The 14649-nt window shown below is 41.1% G+C and overlaps 1 protein-coding gene across 1 annotated transcript in view; it reads right to left on the bottom strand.

Moving 5' to 3' along the window:
- The window catches only part of PHACTR4 (phosphatase and actin regulator 4), a 142660-nt gene extending 138607 nt beyond the window's left edge, over positions 1–4053 (bottom strand). The window contains exon 1 of the mRNA XM_012555793.2: positions 3988–4053. The gene's annotated coding sequence lies outside the window, so the exon portion shown is untranslated. The remainder of the gene's footprint in view (positions 1–3987) is intronic.
- Positions 4054–14649: the final 10596 nt, after the last annotated feature.

A 14649-nucleotide genomic window follows, 5' to 3' on the forward strand; every position in this document is an offset into this window, starting at 1 on the left:
AATGTCATAAAACAACATGTGTACTACTGTTTCATGAGAAACTATTTGTTCTGTAAGCCTTCACCTGAAGTACAATAAAATATTTAAGAAAAAATAAAAAATAAAAAAAACCCTATTGAGCACAGTACTGACCCAGTTATACTCTGACACACATGGGGTTGCCATGAGTTGGAATCGACTTGATGGCAATTGGTTTCGCAGATTCCTATTCATCCCTCAAGACAATGCTCCAAAATCACTTCCTTCTGTAATGCCTTCCTTCACTGTCTTCCAGAACAGAATCATCCAGTCACTCATCTATATCATAACACACCACTATTCAATACAGTTATATGCTGTAAGCTTTTCAAGGGCAGAGGCCATATCTTTGTACCTCCAGAACATAACCCACACAATAGGCATAACAAAAATATCTGCTGAATAAAAGGACCATTTTGGCATTTGTGTTCTGGAATTCTCCACAACTGCCCCTGCTCACTTTTGTTATTCACTCATTCAATAGCATTTTTAAAATTCAAATGAAATACCTGCAACTTTGTGTGCTAATTACTAAGGATGAAGACCAGGACATAGTCCCTGCCATCAAGACAGTGAACTGTGACACTAAGAGACAAATAATAATAGTCTTCAATAAATATTGTAAAAGAGATTTATTTAAAGGGTTATGGTAACCCATGTGAAAATGTGACTAACAGCCTGGAGAAGTCACAGAAAGTTTTACAATGGAACACAGGACTCTCTCAGGCCAGAGAATCCATCTATTTCCTTCTCTTTCCTTATAAGTAACCTTCTTCCAAAGTTCCTTTTCCTATAAACCAAATCCCGCCGCTGTCGAGTCAATTCCGACTCACAGCAACCCTATAGGACAGAGTACAACTGCCCCATAGGGTTGGGTTTCCAAGGAGTGGCTGGTGAATTCAAACTGTCAACCTTTTGGTTAGCAGCCGAGCTCTTAACCAGTGTGCCTCCCGGGCTCCCCTTTTTCTATAGTAGTAACAATAACATATACAGGAATTTTGAAGTATATAATGCAACCAAATACTTAATCCCACTTGCTCCTGAAAACAATTCCACAAGGTAGGTAGGGCAGGAATCATTATCCCCACATTAAGGACAAGAAAACTAAAGCTCAAAGAGGTTTAAGTGGGCTGTTCAAAGTCACATAGTTAATAAGAGGGGATTTTATTTATTGGTTACTTATTCACTGTCTGACTCAGCTCTCCTCCTCTATCCCAATCTGGCTGTAATCCCCAAGAGAGAAAACTTCTTTTTTCATTGTTTTCTCCTCAGGATCTAGAACAGTACATGGAACATAAAAGGCTTTCAATAACTATCTGTTGATTGAAGTTAATGAGTGGTTGAATGAATGGAATTGGAAATAAAGTAGACCTAAAGCAAAAAAAAAAACACAAGAGAAAAAAGCTCTTCAAGATGGCATTATAAAAGAGACTTAAAACAGGCTTCTGCCAGTTAGAAAGGCTAGACTAATTATATTGACTCAATTCCACTGGCATGTTATACATTTTACCTAAGAAGAATTTAAGGGAGATAAAGTACGTGGGTTTCTATTCCTGATGTCATATTCACGGCATGTACTGACATAAATCCAAGACTAAAGTGCAGGTTTGAAACTGGTCTAAAAGTTTTTATTGAAAGTAGAAACATGTTGGCTAGATAAATATCCGAACTTCAGTTTAGTCTTCAATGTTAGTTTCAGCAGCCAAAGCTGCTGTATCTATGTTCTCCAACATACTTCTTAATAAACCTTTTGGTAAAGATTGGTCAAAACCTGTTAGTAAATAAACCTTTTCTATAAAGATTAGTGAAAACCACAGCCTATAACTCACCACCCTTCCACCCCTAGGGCTCCTTAAAATTGCCATTCTGCTTAGGCACAAGGGAATCACAGCACACCATAAGACAAGGCAATGAGACCAACGTTTAGTATGAGTTATGGGGAAGACTCATTGTTCATGGTTCCAGAAATTCCAGTTCCTTATAAATAAGTCTGCTCCAGAAAATATTTCCATTATTTTTCTCCAATATTTAGATTTCAGCAAATAAAAAGCTGGTGGTGGTGGTATGACAAGTAGTTGCAATAAGTGTGAGGTAAAGGGAGGAGCACTGGACTTGGGAGTATGGTTTTCTCTGCTATTTACAATTTGGGTTAATTGTACAATATTGGGCAAGCCACTTGACATTTTAAAGCCTCAGTTTTATCAACTGTAAAATGAGAGAATAACCACCTGACAGAAATGTAAACAGAATTAAACTACATGTGAACTGCTTTCAGTATCATATCTGAACAAATAAGTAACAGCCAATCACTAGCAACTGCTGTACCTTATTTTAAAAACTTCTAGATCAATTATGCGGATGCTTCTTCAGAGCACACAAACAACCCTCACCCACTGCTGGACTAAAATTGAAGAACAACCTTAGGGGGCAGTGAATTTATGTTATGGGGAAGGAACAACTCAGAAGAGGAGGGTGAGAACGGTTGCAAAACTCAAGAATCAATGTCACTGAATTGTACGTGAAGAAACTTGAATCAGTGTATGTTTTGCTGTACATATTCTCAACAACAACAAAATAATTTTTTTTTTAACTGAAGAACAATTGCATTAAGAACCTTCCATTCCTATACACTATTACAAACATCATCTGGGATCCTCAGAGTAAATCACTTCTAATTTCCATTACGAGATACCAAACAAAGCAAAAACGTACAAAGGGCTTTATTTGCCTACTTGGCCAGGGTGGGAATTCAACATATATAACTTCAATAACCTGAGTAATGCAAAGCGGTCCTGACTATCCTCATTCCAGAGACCTGAGATACTAACTAGTCTATTTTTCAAAAGTGGTATGCAATGGCCGTTAGAAAACTTTACCTTAAGCTGAATCTAACAATGCAGAGTGTATATCCAACGGTACATACAAAAAGTTACCATTATCTAACCAAATTAGATCAAACCCACTGAGTGCAGCTTTCCAGTAAGGGTCTACCACCTCTCCCCCAAACTGGATTCATTCCTTTCACTTGGTGAACTAGTCCCTTTTGTTGCTTTCTAGAAGCATCAGGTTTCTAGTTTCTCTGTAAAGCAGATCTTTCTATTAATGGACTTGTTCTTGAGACTTTTAGTTTCAAATAAACGAGATAAGAAAAGGATTTGGGGGAAGCCGAGGAACTGAGTGGACGGATAAAGTACTGTAGTCTTTTTTTTTTGCACGCAATGAATGGAAAGGCTGCTCGCTGCCGTATGAATCACTCTCCCTCCTTCGAGAAACCAGAGGTGCCTGAACTCTCATTCTGCCCATCCGCATTGGTCCTTTGATCTAACAAACATCGCAGTAAATTATATTCCTTCCTAATTTCTCGCTTCTCTTCCAAGAAAAACGCCTGCAGATTCGTGCCCTGAAGTCGCCCGAGGCTGACGTTTAGGAGTTAGACAATAACATTCGAGGTTTTCTACAGAAATTCCGTCTGCCCGTGCCTGGGTTCGAAGACTTCGCTCTGCCCAACCAGGACACATAAGTCTGAAGGAGGACGGTTTTGAAAAAAGGACTTTGACCTGATCTGGTTACCGTAACCGGATCCCCAGAGACCGGTCCTCGTCAGGGACTGGCCCGGCAGGCTCCTCCGAGGTGGCGACTACACGCACCGGCACAAAGGGGCGAAAAGCAGCCCAAACAAAAGGGCCTGGCCAAGTCGTGGGAGGCGGAGAAGACCAGCCAGCGTTGGGCGCCGCTGCAGGCGGAGAAACCACGGCGGGACCGTCGTGGGAGGGCCAAGGAGAGAGGCGGAGGCCCCGGCCCGTCCCGCCCTTGCCCGGCGCGACCGCGGTCCCGGCCGTTACCCCCCGCCCGGACCGCGACCCCCTCGTGGAGCCAAGAACGTGGCCTGAGCCGGAGAGACGCCCGCAGCCCAGCCCCACGCACTTCGCACTCACTTTTCCTTCCTCCCTCCCTCCCTCCCTCACTCACCTAGGTCGCCACCGCCGCCGCCTACCTGGTCTCCACAGCAGTTTCTCCCGGAAATCCTACCCGGCCCGCCACAGAGCCTTCGGCCCCCGGGAAGGAGGGGGGAAAGGGGAGCGGGCTGGACAGTGGTGGGTAGGAAGTGCCAACGCGGAGGCTCACGGGGCTTGTAGTCTCTAGCAGGGGCCAGCTGTGCCGCGAGCGGGACAAAATGGCGGGAACTTCACGCCCTTTGCTCTCTGGGAGGTCCGCCCGCATGCAGTCTCTCTGGGCAGGCGCCACCTGCTGTCCGCGCCCTGAGTGCAAAAACAGCCGGGCACCTTTGCTGATACCAAGGAAGGCAAAGGTCTTCGGAGCTTGAGAGGAGAAAGTTCATTACTGTGCTCCACACAGTGCCCAAGAAAGGAGCTGATGGAAGTTTTAGAAAGCTGTGTCCAGTCCCTGTCTGACCAAATATCCGTCATAATCTCCCAAAACGAAAAACTATTGGGGGTCCAATTTGAAGTGCAAAAAACTTACAAGCAAGTTACCCTCAATTTTCTGAATAAGTAAGAAACCCAGGAATCATTCTTGACACCTCCTAAGTCTATTAAGACCGGTCGTTCTACATCCCAAATATCTCTTCCTTCCAACTTTCTCCAGTACCATTACTTAGTGGAGGCTTCCGTCATCTCTCTCCAAGCTCTCACTGGTTTCAGGCCTTCAGGCCATCCTGCTCCATACAGCTTCCAGTATGGCATTTCTAAAATGCCAAACTGATTGTGTCAGGACCCAAATTAGACCTAAATGTAAAACATAAAGCTATAAAACTTCTAGAGGAAAACACTGGAGAAAATCTTTCTGATCTTCAGGAATACAATCCATAAAAGAAAATAATCAATTTGACATCATCCAAATTAAAATTTATACTCTTCAAGATACTTAATGAAAATGAAAAGGCACTCACACAGACTGGGGTAAAATAGTTGCAAAACACATATCCAACAAAGGCTAGTATTTAGAATATACAAAGAACTCTTTCAACTCAAGAAGACAGACAACTCAGTTAAAAAAAGGTTTAAACAGACATTTTATCAAAGAAGGTATACGGATAGCAAATAAACACAAGAAAAGATATGAAACATCATTAGTCATTAGGGAAATGCAAATTAAAACCACAATGAGATAATACTACACACTCACTGGAATGGCTAAATTTAAGACTGGCAATACCAAGTGTTGATGAGAATGTAGAGCAATCAGATTCTCACTGCTGGTGGGATTGTAAAACGATACAACCACTTTGGAAAACAGTTTTACAGTTTCTTAAAAAATTAAGTATAAAACCGGTTGCCATCAAGTTGATTCCAACTCATAGCAACCATATAGGACAGAGTAGAACTGCCCCATACGGTTTCAAAGGCTGTAAACTTTACCCGAGGAGTCCTGGTGGCCCAGTGGTTAAGCAAGCGGCTGCTAGCTGCTAAGTGAAAGGCCAGCGGCTTGAATCCATGAGACATCCACAGGAGAAAAAATGTGGCAGTCTGCTTCTTTAAAGAGTTATAGCCTTGGAAACCCTATGGGGCAGTTCTACTCTGCATATAGAGTCATTATGAGTCGAAATGGTATTTTGGTTAATCTTTACCAGAAGAGCGGCTGGTGGGTTCTAACACTGACCTTTCAGTTAGCAGCCAAGTGCTTATTAACCACTAACTAACTGCACCACCAAAAAAGAAAAAAGAAAAAAAAAGGTCGTTGAGTCAATTCCGACTCACAGTGACCGTATAGGACAGGGTAGAATCACCCCATAGAATTTCCATGGAGTGACTAGCGGATTTGAACTGCTGATCTTTCAGTTAGCAGGCAAGCTCTTAACCACTGTACCACCAGGGCTCCATCCACAGACATAGAGGTTTACAACACATATTTTGTGGGGACAAAATTCAATCCAGAACAGGTAGTTTCCAGGTTTTTTTTTTTAATCAATTGTGAATAAAGCTGCTGTAAATATTTATGTACAGGTTTTGTATAGACATAAATATTTATTTTTCTTGGGTAAATATGTACAGATTTTTGTAAAATCTTTGTACAGTAGTGGGATTGTAGGGTTGTATGGTAAATGTATGTCTAACATGTAAGAAAACCCTAAACTGTTTTCCAAAGTGGCTATATACCATCTGCATTTCTACCAGCAATGTATGAGAGTTCCGGTTGCCCTGCATGCTCAACAGTATTTGGTATTGTCAGTTGGTTTATCATTATTATTTGTTTGTTTTTGGACATTCTAATAGGTATGTAAGTGATATTTCAATGAAATTTGCATTTCCCTGATGACTAATGCCACCATGCATCTGTCAGTTTGTCATACTGTGCTGGCTTTCGTGTTGCTGTGATGCTGGAAGCTATGCCATCAGTATTTCAAATAGCAGCAGAGTCACCCATGGTGGACAGGTAACAGCGGAGCTTCCAGACTAAGACAGACTAGGAAGAAGTACCTGGGGGGCAGTCTACTTCTGGAAAAAATGGCCAGTGAAATAATGTAATCGATGTCACTGAAGTGTACATGTAGAAATTTTTGAAATGGTGTATCTTTGGCTATGAATATTTAAAAAAAAAAAAAAAGGGTCCTCCAAGGTCAAGAAGGGAGAGTGTTGTTGACATGTCGTGGGGTTGTTAACCAATGTCATAAAACAATATGTGTACTGACTGTTTAATGAGAAACTATTTGTTCTGTAAACCTTCATCTAAAGTACAAAAAAAAAAAAAAATTGGCCAGTGAAAACCTTATGAATAGCAGTGGAATGTTGTATGATACAGTGCCAGAAGATGAGCCCCTCAGGTTGGAAGGACACAGTGGCTGCAACAATGGGCTCAAACATAGCAATGATTGTGAGGATGGTGCAGGACCGGGCAGTGTTGGTGGGACATGGGATCGGCGTGATAGGGAAAGTGACTTTCACTATGTACCCTTTTGTGCTATTTGAATTTTCTTAAATGTTTATATTACTGTTCCTTAAAAAAAAAAAAGGGAGTTAAAAAAACCAAAAAACTAAGGAACTCGAAAAGTTTTGGGGACCACTGAAAAAAGGCTCTGCCACACATAGTTTAATATCACCGCGATGGCTGTGGAACTGAATGACTTCACCTGAGTTTACCGTCGTTTCAAATCCTGAGCGCTCTTTCTTCCTACACATTGGTGAACAACTCCACAAGCCTGCCAGTTCTCACCGGGCTGAGAACCAAGAAGGCAAATTAAATGGCAAATAATTAATTGGGCCAATCAGAGAACGATATGCAAATGAATCAATGTGAATATATAAAGCTTCCTCACTACTGCTTTGAACGGTGCAGAATTTAGAGAAGATAATGTTAACGTTGCTGCCACCTGCAGGCCAAACCTCTCAATAGAGGACTCGTGGAAATACCCAGGGGATTTCTGTCTTGAGTCCTCTATAGGGCTCTAAGGATCCCTGGTGGTACAGTGGTTAAAATGTTCAGCTGTGAACTGAAAGGTCAGCGGTTCAGACCCACCAGCTTCTCTGTGGGAGAAAGATGTGGCAGCCCACTTCCGTAAAGATTACAGCCTTGGAAACCACATGGGGCAGTTCTACCCTGTCTTGTAGGATTGCTGTAGTTGGATTACTTGATGGTAATGGGTTTGTTTTGTTTTTTTTGGGGGGGGGAGGGCGGCTCTGGATTGGATTTATAAATTTTTCGCTTTTCCCATTCAGCCCATTACTCTGCCACAAACCCAAATTGGTGATAGAGGTTCCTAAGAGTGGGGACTGTGGCATCAGAATGTCTAGGTTTGAATCTTGTCTTTACCCTGGGTGAATCTGACTTTACCTTGGATATATCTGTTTCCTCATCTATAAGATAAGGATAACAGCAGCTCCTTCCTATAGGAGTTGTGAAGATCAAATCAGATCATGTAGAACAATTAGCACAATGCCTGGCACATAGTAAGCACTCAACAAATATTAGCAGTTGTTGTTAGGCAGAGCTTCAGAAATCTCTCCCCTTCTAAACTGACAAACCATACCTTGACACAGAGTAGTGCAGTGGAAAGAACTGTAATGCTTGGCTCCACCACTTGTGACCTTGCTCAAAAGTGTCTTAACATCTCTGAACCTTACTTGACCTCACAGGTGGTTCTGGAAATTATATGAGCTCATTTGTGTAAACCACCAAGCACAGTGCCTGGTATGGAGTGGACAGTTCATAAACGGAATAATAATGGAGTGATGATTAACACAAAAATAGTTAACAAGTATAGCCAAAGGTTGAACAGCACAGGTTGCAAACAGGCAGGCCACAGGCAATCACTAACCTACAGATATTTTAGTTTGGCCCATGTTATGGATTGAATTGTGTCCCTCAGAAATGTGTGTCAACTTGGCTAGGCTATGATTCCTAGTATCTTGTGATTGTCCTCCATTTTGTGATCTGACATAATTATCCTATGTGTTGTGAATCCTAACCTCTGTGATGTTAACGGGGCAGGATTATAGGCAGCTATGTTAATGAGGCAGGACATCATCTATAGGATTACGTTATATCTTGAGTCAATCTCTTTTGAGATATAGAAGAGATAATTGAGCAGAGAGGAGAGAGACCTCCTACCACTAAGAAAGTAGAGCCGGGAGCAGAGTGTGTCCTTTGGCCTCAGGGTCCCTGCACTGAGAAACTCCTAGACTCAGGGGAAGATTGATGCCAAGACCTTCCCCCAGAGAGAAAGCCTTCCCCTGGATCTGGCGCCCTGAATTCAGACTTCTAGCCTCCTAGACTGTGAGAGAATAAATTTCTGTTTGTTAAAGCCATCCACTTGTGGTATTTCTGTTATAACAGCACTAGATAACTAAGACAGCCCATGATGTTTTATATTTTTTAATTACTTGCCAGTATTAAAAACAGGAATTTCACTTTTAAGTCCAGACCTTAACTTCTCTTTAAAAATGTAATGTATCTGGTGTGGTAATGTATCACACCAGATCTACAAGAAAGATGGTATGTAACATGGAGACTTAATTCCTTCCAGGGAAGCCAGGCAATGCTTCCTGAGAAAGTGATCTTAAAGCTGAGACAAGTCGAGTATGGGTTAGTTAACCTGAAAAAGACAAGGGGATGATGATCCAAGCAAAGGGACAGGCATGTTCAAAGGCCTTGAGTCAAGGGAATTAGTGTCTCCAGGGAACCTCAGGAAAGCCAGGTGGCTGGGGCCCAGTGAGCTAGGAGAGAGTGGGAAGAGGATGAGGCTCCAGTCTGCAGTTTAAGGATTTTGAACTTTTTTCTGAGGATAAGCGTTGTTCAGTTTGGAAGCTAGGAGGTAGCCAATTGGTATAACAAACTGAAGGGGCTAGATACAGTTAGAATGGGGAAGGGTCGGGGTCAACAATTAGCAGCTGAGAAAGCAGTTGGGTACTAGAGCTATTCAGGATCTGCATCTAGAAACTGCGTATACACAGGATAGCCTTTCAGGTGTGATCTGGAAAAGGGTGAAGTTTACAAGAACCTAGTTTAGTTGGATACTTTATGTTCATTTTAATAGTGGGAAAATGAGCAGAATAAAGATTTGGTCAAGGTCATGTAACACATGAGTTACAGAGCTAGAATAATCATGTCTACCTCTAGTTTGTTGCTCCTCCCATTATATTAATTTTCTCAAAGTGAAAAAACTCAGCACCAGTACTGTATGACTAATAGTATCCCATTTATTGACAGTTTGATAAATGTTAGACTTTGTGTTTCTGTACTTTATTATCTCATTTTTTCCACTCAGTTAATAAATATAATTCACCCAAAATACCATGTACCAAGGGACTGTTAGGCACTAGAGACACAGGAACGAATGAGACAGATACCATCCATATCCTTTGGAAGTTCACAATCCACAAAGGAAATGAGTAGTTAAAGAAGTAATTACAGGTACATTGGGGGTTACAAGGGGGTAACAGGTGGTTGCTACAGGGAGAGTATAACAATGGGCCCAACTTACTAAGGACAACAGGGAAGACTTTCTGAAAGGAGTGACAGTCAAGCTGGAGGAGCAGTAGGAATTAACCAGGCGACACATGGGGGAATAATGTTCCAGGCAAAGAGAACAACATATGGAAGGCACTATTCTCACAATAGAAGCCCTAGTGGTACAGTGGTTAAAGAGCTTGGCTACTAGGCTGCTCACCGAAAGGTCGGTGGTTTGAACCCACCAGTTGCCCTGTGGGAGAAAAATGAGGCAATCCGCTTCTGTAAAGATTGCAGCAAGATTGCAGCCTTGGAAACCCTATGAGGCAGTTCTATTCTGTCCTAAAAGGTCACTATTGGTCAGAATCAACTTGATGGCAACTTTCTTTTTTTAATTCCCACAATAAACGGATGAGAGAGGTACTATTATTATTATATCCTTTTCACAGATGAGAAAGCTGAGGCTCAAAGAGATTAAGTAAATGACAACTAGTCAGCACTGGAGCCTGTATGTAAACCTGGATCTACCGTAGTCCAAAGCTTATTCTCTTAGCCACTAAGCTAGGTATTTCTATTAGTCTGACCTTTTCTTCTAAGGGTATTATGAGTAGAATGGAATATTAACTGGGATGTACGCAATGCAGGAAGTTGGAACTGTGGCTTACGAACTGTACAAGCATGTCTGTGTCAGCGTTGGCTGTCAATTTTGGAATGACGGCTATTTAGTGACACAGCTCTTGTGCTAATGTCTGCATCGATGTTTAGTTCAATTTAATGTGATTCAATAGCTATGTACTGAGTGCCTACTATGTGCCAGGCATGGTGCCAGGCACTGTCAGAGTTTCAAAGATGACAAGTTCCTAAGTACTAAGCCAAAGATTGTGTTAATGGCTAACAAATTAAAAAAATAAACAGAAAAGACATAACCCTGGCAGTTGGAAACTGTAGGTGACTTATCATAATAGCTACCAGATTTTGAATGTTACCTATGTGTCAAGCACTGCATCAGGTATCTTAATGAAAATAAAGATGATAATGATATTAACTAAAAGCTAAAAGTGCTTACTGTGAGCACTGTGTTAAGTGGTTACATGTATTTTCTTACTTAACCCTTGTGTTCATTCTATAATACTAATATAGTAGTAATGATACCATTTTGCCCATTTTACAGATGAGGAAACTAAGTCTCAGAGATTTTTGCTTGAGATCCCAAAGCTAGTTAATAGAAAAGCTAGAATTCAAACCCAAGTCTCCCTAACTCTAAAACGTGGGTGACTATTGCACACACCATCTCTACAAGGAGAGTCAGCTTGTCAAAGACCCAGGGGAATATATGACCTGTGTGGCCCAGTGCACATCCAGAAAGGAAAAAAATAACCTATTGGGGCTTTAAGAACCTTCCAGGAAAGTAAAGAAAGAAACAAACAAACAAAATACAAACAGTGCATCCAATAATTAGACCCTAGTTAATCCCTAAAACAGAGAGCCTACCCAAAATATTACTACTACTCTAGCCTATCAGTTAATTCTGCTTAAATTCCTCTTTCTAACAATCTTTAAATTTGATTAGTCACTAAAGCTCAAAACTTTTGGTATCAAGATGTTGTTGTTGATTGCCATCAAGTCAGCTCCAACTCATGGTGGCCTTGTGTATAACAGAATGAAACCTTGCCTGATCCTGTGCCATCTTCATGATCGTCAGTATGTTTGACTCCACCAAGATACACTTCCTATAATTCTTGTTTTGCATCTATATGGGAAAGAAAAGAAACTATTGTGTGAAAGTAGTAAGTGTCAAGCAAACAAGTGACCACATGAAGGATGGAATGCAAGCGGGGCTATGCTTAGTAAACTGGGAGAAAAAAACCCTGTAGAAGGCAGCCATCAGCCCTGGGCCATATGAGCATTCTGTCCCCGTGATTACTTGTGGCTCTGGGGAGGGAGGTATGCAGCCTGATTCCAGATGTTCAGATATGGCCAGAGGTGAAATCTGTGTGGTTAAGGAAGTACTCAGAATTGGCTCTGTGACACATGGGCCAGGAAGATCACTGTGGTGTTCAAACATATGAATGTTTGCATTTACACCTGCTTGTTTACCCTTTGTCTCAACAAAAAATGGAAAGAGAAGAAACTTATATTTACTGAGTGTCACTTTGCATATGCTATATTATTGTCTCAACAATTATTTAATATTGTAGAAGCTGGAGTTCAAAGAGAAAGAACTTGCCTCATAACAACTATAACAAATTACTTTTTATAATAAGAATTCTATTACTGCTACTAAAACAATAATAATGATAGCTTCCATTTATTGAGTGCTTACTATGTACCAGGAAGTGGTACTTCCCATACATTATTTCTTTTAATCTTCATGGCAACCATGAAGAAACAGACACTCGGAGGTTAAGCAACCTCCCAAGGTCACATAGTTTGCAACTGGCATCTGTTTACACATCTATCTTCCCACCAATTACTGTACATTTCTTGAGGGCAAGGACTGTGTCTTACTCATCTCTGTATTCCTAGTCCCTAACACTGTGCCTGGCACAGAGGAGTGAGAATTGAGTAAACGCTTTTGAATGAATGAGTGAAAGAACAAACAATATTTCCCAAGATAAGCAGTAGAGCCAGGACTTGGATGTAGGTCTTCTGTCTTCAAGTCTAGTGTGCTTTGCATAATTGCATATTGCCTGCCTACATTAGAATCCTGATTAATCACTCACATGCCTCTTTTACTCTGGAAATTCCTACTTGCCATTTTCCATATGAATGTGATAGAGCGCTTCCATTTGTATCTCACAGAAGTACTAGCACAAGTGTATAAGGATGTATGTACCAGGGTGTCCAATGTTGATATTTAGAAAAAAAATTTAACAATAAATGTTCATCAATAGAACAATTTTAAAAGTATGATACATCCATTTCTATGGAATATCATATAACTTTAATGAGAGAAACGTAGATTTACTTATACTGATGTAGAAGAATGGTCACAAGATTTTATTAAGTGGAATAAGAAAGTTTCAGAATACTGAGTATGATTTGTTGTTGTTGTTAGTTGTCACAGAATTGGCTGTGGCTCACGGCAACCTCATGCACAGCAGAACCAAATGTTGCTCAGCTCAGTCAGTCTTATGCCATTCCCACAGTTGCTGGCATGCTCCAATCCACTGGGTATTTTGAGTACCTTCCAACCTAGGGGGTTCATCTTCTACCACTATGTTGGACAATATTCTGGTGTGATCCATAGAGTTTTCACTGGCTAATTTTCAGCAGTAGATTGCCAGACCTTTCTTCCTAGTCTCTCTTACTCTGGAAGCTCTGCTGAAACCTGTCTACCATGGGTGACCCTGCGGGTATTTGAAATACTGGTGGTATAGCTTCCAGTATCATAGCATCATGTAAGCCACCACAGTATGGCAAACTAACCAGCAGGTGGTAGAAGTATGGTTTAGTATGTATAATAATAATTCTGTCTTTAATATTTACTGCATGCCTTATTCTAGGCACTCTTCAAAGTGCATTATGTGCATCATCATATTTCACTGAATCTAAGATACTGTTTACTGAATGCTTGCAATATACTTGGACTTATGCAAAGCATTCTGATTTCAGAGACGTGAAAATGTGGAAAAAACGTGTTTCTTAAAATTAAATATGGTATTTTGCTTAATCCTCACAGTAATATAAAGTAGGTACCAGTATCATTATTTCCCCCATTTCGCTAATGAGGAAATTAAGGCACAGAGAAATCCAAGTGACTTGCCTGTCTGTAAGTAGTTGAATATAGTATGATCCCATAAAAAACAACTGAAGAGTTCTGGACAAAGATGGTGGCTGTAATTTTTCATGCATCTAATTTTGCTGCTCCTCTCCTCAAATCCCACTAAAACTTCAGTAAAGGATTGTTTTAAAGCATAAGGAAAGGGAGGGGAAACAGTAAATGCAACATTTTGCAGGTAGGAAGGCAGATAAATGAGTGGTAATAGGTAAGGTTCCTGGGTGGCAAAAACAAGGCCTATTGATCTGCTTCCGTAAAGATTACAGCCAAGACAACTCTATGGAGCCCAATTCTACTCTGTAACATACGAGGTCGCCATAAATTGGGGGTCGACTCAACAGCAGTTAACAACAACAACAATAGGCCTGGCAGACCCAAGTATATTGAATCCTAGATCAGAAACTGGAGAAAATGGAGAAGCAACTTGATATGTGTTGAAATTAATGTACCACTGATATCCCTGGAAGTGGGGGTGAAGAGCAGCTGAAATAAGGAGGACTAATTAAAGGCCTAGTTCCCTTCCCTCATTGCACCTCTAGGTGATTACCCCTCCTCCACCTCAGCAGCAGTATGGAGTTTTATTCTCTGGAGAGAGTACAACAGACAGTCTCTGGAATAAGGGTCATCAGGCACAGTTAAGGGCACCATGCCAAAAAAAAAAAAAAAAATAAAGGTAGACGTTTCCCACACTCTGTGCTCCCAGAATGCTGAAAGCTATCATTTTCCCTACCTTCACCCTCCAGGCAGATGAGTCTTCTTTTTGGGGGGAAAATGACTAGCCTAATAGGAAAGATCTAAATATACTGACATTGAGGTCTCCCAACGTATGGCTCTGCCAGATTTCCCTCTGGTGAACCTCATGGTCAATGTCTCCAACCTTCATGCACAGAGCTTCCAATCAGTTTTTAGTCCTCCACTTTTATTCACGAGCAGAAAGATAAAGATTA

The sequence above is a fragment of the Trichechus manatus genome, unplaced genomic scaffold (genome assembly GCF_000243295.1).
Source record: "Trichechus manatus latirostris isolate Lorelei unplaced genomic scaffold, TriManLat1.0 scaffold00048, whole genome shotgun sequence".
Taxonomy (NCBI): domain Eukaryota; kingdom Metazoa; phylum Chordata; class Mammalia; order Sirenia; family Trichechidae; genus Trichechus; species Trichechus manatus.